The following is a 6400-nucleotide window of genomic DNA, read 5'->3' on the forward strand; positions in this document are numbered from 1 at the left end:
CTCATGATCATGTGGCCCTGGTACCCCAACTTCCATTAAGGGCACACCCAGGCAAGTCCCCTCAGAGTGACAGTGCCCCTTCCTGGGCTAGCTAGGGGGGTGTAATTTACTTTCAAATATACCCTGCCTGATTTCAAATACATTGCCAGTTTATGGTCAGAAAGAACATCAATGGAAACTGAATTTATGGCAAGATTGAAAATGGAGTTAGGGCTCTCACATAAACCACAGCTTTCCACAAATCAAGTGTTTATAGTTGAAGGGCTAATAAAAGGAGTCCTTGTTGGCGCTATAGGATAAGTACTCGACCATAAGGTCAGTTTGAACCGCAAGGCTGGCAATTCAAACTCATTTGCTGCTTCTCAGAAACTCTATACAGGGTCACTATGAGTCGGAACCAACTCGACAGCCTTTAACAACAACACCACAGAAGAAAAAGAGAAGACAAAGACAAAAATGGATGAGGAAGACCATCAGTATGAGTCAATGATGGTGTTCAAAAGATCCACGCAACTGGCTTGCTTAATTTGATATCAAATAAAATGTTACCCCAAAGCTTGGGTCTGATGCCCCTGTGTGATTGAGTCCAATTAGCAAACACTGTAGATAAACAAAGAAGGAAAAGCCTTAATTATTAGGAAACCAACTCCTGAGACACCGGCAGCAAAGGGGCTGGCTTTATGGTGTCCAATGACTATTTCACACAAGCAATACTTATACCCATTGAAACAATGTTAATCAGCTCAGCATGCAGTTGGGCTGTGTTAGTCTTATCATTCTACCATTTACACTAATTCACAAGGTGGTCACAATGTCCTGATAACCCATGAGAAGGTCATACAGGATGAACTCTCTCAGTGTCTGTTTGCCTACATGGCTTTTCTTTATCAGAAGCCACACAAACGGGGACTAGGCTTCAGGGATAACTAGGCAACTATGACCATTTTAACAATGGCTAAAGCCTCCATCTAAGAAGGAAGAGCACGGGGTGGGAAGGTGTTAGATGCTTCAGGCCATGTTTGACTGTGTTTCATTCTCAACTAAAGCAGTTAAGTTCTCAAAGTGACTACACATGTTCATGCAGGTGAAATGGCTGCACTCACACTTCAAAACCAAAGGAAATTGTCACAAAATTATGATTGGTGACACATCAATTTATCATTCTTTTACACACATGAGATATGTCCACAGTTGCAGATTAGAAAAGCGTACAGGGTTCCCGGCCCTCTGGCCATGTGGCTACTTGATAGTTGGGGGGTATGACTCATGATCATGAGGTCCTGGAATCCAAATTTCCATTAAGGGCACACCCTGGCAAATTCCCTGAGGGCAAGACTACCTCTTCCTGGGTTAGCTAAAGGAATTGTAATCTACTTTCAAACACATCCTGCCTGAGAACAAAGGTTCTACCACATTGCTGGTTAATGGTATGAAAAAACTCAAGTGGAAGCTACATTTATATTAAGATTGAAGACGGAATTAAAACTCAGTATAATCTGTAGTCTCCAGAAAACCAAAGTGCTTAAAATTTAAACTCTAATACAATAGAACTGGAATTCAGAAGTTGGAAGCAAAGATCCGTGGTTGGAAAATATGGTGATAGAAATGATGCTGGTGATCCCATGATAGAAGTTTACAAGACCAATGACCTATTCATTGAAAATATCTTTTCAACAGCATAAACCAATTACTAAAAGCATGGATCTTGCCAGATGAAACACACAGAAATGAAATTGACTAATTGTTTATAAACAAGACAACTGAGAAGCTCAGTGTTGTTGTTGTTAGGTGCCATTGAGTTGGTATTGACTCATTGCGACCCTATGCACAACAGAATGAAACACTGCCTGATCTTGGGCCAACCTCACAATTGTTGCTACACTTGAGTCCACTGATGCTGCCTCTGTGCCAATCCATCTCCTTGGGGGTCTTCCTCTTTTTCTCTGACCCTCCACTTTGCCAAATGTGATATCCTTCTCCAGTGACTGGTCCCTCTTGATACTATGTCTGACGTATGAAAGATGAAGTTTGGCCATCCTGGCTTCCAAGGAGCACTCTGGATGTACTTCTTCCAACATGGATCTGTTTGTTCTTTTGGCAGACCATGGTACTTTTAATATTCTCCTCCAACACCATAACTCAAATGCATCAATTCTTCTATGGTCTTCTTTATTCACTGCCAAACTTTTGCATGGCATATGAGGTTATTGAAAATACCATGGCTTGGGCCAGGCACAACTTAGTCCCCCAAACTGACATCATTGTTCAACATTTTGCAGAGGTATTGTGCAGCAGATTTGTCCAATGTAATACGTCATTTGATTTCCTGACTGCTGCTTCTATGAGTGTTGATGGTTGATCCAAGCAAAATGAAGTCTTTGACAACTTCAATCTTTTCTCCATTTAGATGAATATTATTTATTGATCCAATGATAAGGATTTTTGTTTTCTTTACATTAAGGTGCAACCTATACCAAAGCTCAATTGTTATGTGCCATCAAGTAGGAACCAACTCATAGTGACCCTATGTACAACAGAACGAAACGCTGCCCCATCTTGGACCAATCCCACAATTGTTGCCACTCTTGAGCCCATTGATGCTGCCACTTTGCCAATCCACTGTCAAGGAGCTGCCAGAAATTCAAGCTGGATTCAGAAGTAGATGTGAAATGAGAGATATAATTGCTGATGTCAGATGAGTTTTTCCTGAAAGCAGAGAATATTAAAAAAATAATTACTTGTGCTTTACTGATTATACAAAGGCATTTGATTGTGTGGATCATAACAAATTGTGGATAACATTGTGAAGAATGAGAATTGCATGAGTGCACTTAAATGTACTCATGAGTAACCTGTATATAGCCCAAGACAGAATAAAGGGATACTTATGTTGCTAACTGCCATCAAGTCAGATTACTAGATGGTTTAAAATCAGGAGAGCTGTGCATCATGGTTTTATCCTTTGTATCCTCAATATTCAATCTGTATACTGAGCAAATTACCTGAAAAGCTGTATTATATGATGAAGAACATGGTATCAGGCGAGAGGAAGACTCGTGAACAACCTGTGATATGCAGATGACACTATCTTGCTTGCAGGAAGCACGGAGAACTTGAAGCCCTTACTTATGAAGATCAAAGACTACAGTTGTCAGTATGGAGTGCGTGTAATGTAAATGAAAACCACCTACACAACTGGATTAATAAATAACATCATAATAAATGGAGAAAATATTAAAGTTGTCAAAGATTTCATTTTTCTTGGATCTGTAATCAACACTTATGGAAGAAAAAGTCAAGAAATCACATGGTGCGTTACATGAGGCAAATCTGCTGCAAAATACCTCTTGAAAGTGTTCAAGAACAAAGATATCACTTTGAAGACTAAGGTCTCAGTCCAAGGCCTGACCCAAGTCTTAGTATTTTCCATCACCTCATAGGTATGTGAAAGCTAGATAATAAATAAGAAATATTGTAGAAGAATTGATGCATTTGAATTATGGTTTGGTGACGGACTGCCTGAAGAGTGAACAAATCTGGTTTGGAAGATGCTCCTTGGAATTGATGATGACAAAACTTTGTCTCTTGTATTTAGGACATGTACTCAGAAAGGACCAGTCCCTGGAACAGACATCATGCTTGATAAAGAGGAAGACCCTCAATGACATGAACTGAAACAGTGGCAGCAACAATGTTCAAACATAACAATTGTGAGGATGGTACAAGACTGGGCATTGTTTGGTCTGTTATCATAGGGTCACTATGAATCAGAAGTGACTCAAGGACATCTAACAACAACGATGTAATACTAAGATGTGGATGATTGATTGCTTAGATAGACCTTTCCTTGAGCGAGTTCTGAATCAAAGAAGGATACAGAACTTAGAAGAGGAATTGTCTGAGTTATCAAGTGCTGCAATAGTAGAAATACTACAAATGGATGACTTTAACAAGTAGACATGTATTCTCTTGTTGTTAGGAGCACTGACTCTGGAGAAAGGTACTTGTCTCCAATCAGTATCTGTAGTTCCAGCATTCCTTACAATTGTCTATGTCTGTTGGCATCAATCTTCTTCTGCATCTAGGAACTTCACAGTGCATGGCCCTAAGGTCCAAAGAACACATGTCACTCCCGGCTCTTCTTTTTTGGTGACAGTGAATCTTCCTATCCCTGCTCACTTTTCTTTCCTTTTATATCTCAAAAAAGATTGACTCAAGAGACAACCTAATCCAGTGTTGGGGCTGTACAGAAAGTACCAAATCTGTTGAGTGAAGTGGAAATTCTACTAGAGAGGAAATGACTCCCTCTTCATTCTCCTCTTCAGCTGATGAGATCAGTGGAAGTTTTATCACTGAATCTAGTTTCAGGGTCTTAGATCTGGCCCCACCACGAAAAGCCCTTTTCACCTACTCTAAAGGAGCTGGAGCAATTTTAGAAGATGACTCTGAGAGATTCCTCTGCAAATCCCTTTTCAGCTATCAGGTGGCTGCCACGCTTAAACAGGTGAAACATGATCAGCAACTTGCTCGGATGGAGAAGCTAGCTGGTTTAGTAGAAGAGTTGGAGGCAGATGAATGGTGGTTTAAACTCATCAAACAGTTGCTGGGGTTCACACCTTCTGAAGGTTGACATTACCTTTGGGGCACAACACATGCAAAGTGACAGCTCCCACTTTCACAACTACACAGCTGAGTTGCTTATTCGCATCCATATAAGCAACAGATACTTCATTGTGTGATCTTGTAGAAAAAGTTTTTAAAAACTTTTTATTGGGAATTAAGTGAAGGTTTACAGAGCAGATCATCAGTTTTACATTAAACAATTCATATATTTTGATTCATTACAATGATTGCAATCCCTTGGTAGGGAAGGTCTTTGTTTGTTTGTTTTAAAAATGTATTGGGACTGAGGAGGTCTGGGTTTAAGAGATATTCCTAAAACTTCACAAGCCAGTTGGCCAACTGAATGGCTTCTCTCCTATTACTCATCTAGTGTCTGGAAATCCTCACTAGTCAAACCCAAGGTTAGGATCTGTAGTTATAAAAAAGTATAGTATTTCTGACTAAAAAAGTTCTTTTTGCAGATGAATGTGATTTCAACTCAGGACCTATGCAAATGAGGAATTTTAAAATGCTCTTTCTATTTTTAGATAGCTATGGATTCTATCTTTTTCTAGTCTCTTCTGGACAATGGTACCAACAATAAATTGAGTTTTGAATATGTCATTGTTGTTGTGTCAGTTCTGACTCATAGTGACTCAGTATAGGGTTTCCGAGGAGTGGCTAGTGAGTTTGAACTTGTAGTTCAAACCAACCTTGAGGTCTGTGCTTATCCTACAGCATTACACCAGAACTCCTAGAGCATTATAAAAACAAAGCAGTGAGAGTGAAGTGTCCAGCTGATAAGAAGTGAGGGCATATACACAAGAACACCCACACTTGCAGATAATACCCACTTGACCTGGCTTCAATGGCTGAATGATCAGAACTCAACTAGAAGAAGATGAACTTGACCTACACCTATGGATGCAGTAGCTCAAAAGAGGGAACAAATCTTTACAGCAAGGATCATTCCCACCCCCTTGAGACATAGGATAGACAGGGATGGGCAACCTAGACATTGGGTATTCAAAATGGGGGAGCTACAAAGGCAAGAAGTGACTGGCTTACAAGTTTTCAAGAGGGAGCCTAGATCCAGAGGGTGCAAGGAAGGTAGAATCTCCACTGAGTAGTATCCAATCTGTCTGGGCGGGGCTGATGAAAGGAAATGGGGATAGGACTTTTGTGGTACAATAGTGAATAATTGCTATCAGGACTGACTGTGAGGGTTGGAAATGTAAAGGTAGACGTTTTGTAGCAAAAGGAGGGGAGTGACTGACTTTGCAGTCCAGGAGCAGAGATCCCTGGGACCATCAAGGGAGAAGAGTGGAGAGCTGGATCCTACCCAAAGAAACAGTGATGCCAGAGATGGAGGCAGAGATGATGACGTGGAGAGATGAGGCTGGGGTCTCTAGACCCAGAGAGGGAGAGGGTCTCTGTCCTAACTATAGAGGGGCAGGCTTGCGGGATATATTTTTTGGTTGTTCGATGATGCATGGAGAGGATTATAACCATGGTAATGAAAAGATATATGATAGAATGAATGTAAAGCTAATGTCACCCATGTAAACTATCACATAATTCACAATAAAACATTAAGAAACAAACAAACAAAGCAGTGACAAAACCCTTTTAAACACAGAAATCCTGAGCTCATTTTGTTGGTGGATTCGAGCAATTCTGTAGCAAATAAATCCTTTGAAAGAGAGAGAGCTAAAAAAAAGATACAACCTAATCCTATAGATTGCATCTGGCCTCACTAACAAATTTATTGTTGTCAAGTGTCAGCTGTTCAAAACTA

At 40.3% G+C, this 6400-nt stretch overlaps 1 pseudogene; it reads left to right on the forward strand.

Annotated features, from left to right (window-relative positions):
- Window positions 1-4297: 4297 nt before the first annotated feature.
- LOC102823702 lies at window positions 4298-4630 on the forward strand (annotated as a pseudogene).
- The last annotated feature ends 1770 nt before the right edge of the window (window positions 4631-6400 follow it).

Source organism: Chrysochloris asiatica, unplaced genomic scaffold (genome assembly GCF_000296735.1).
Source record: "Chrysochloris asiatica unplaced genomic scaffold, ChrAsi1.0 scaffold00052, whole genome shotgun sequence".
Lineage (NCBI taxonomy): Eukaryota > Metazoa > Chordata > Mammalia > Afrosoricida > Chrysochloridae > Chrysochloris > Chrysochloris asiatica.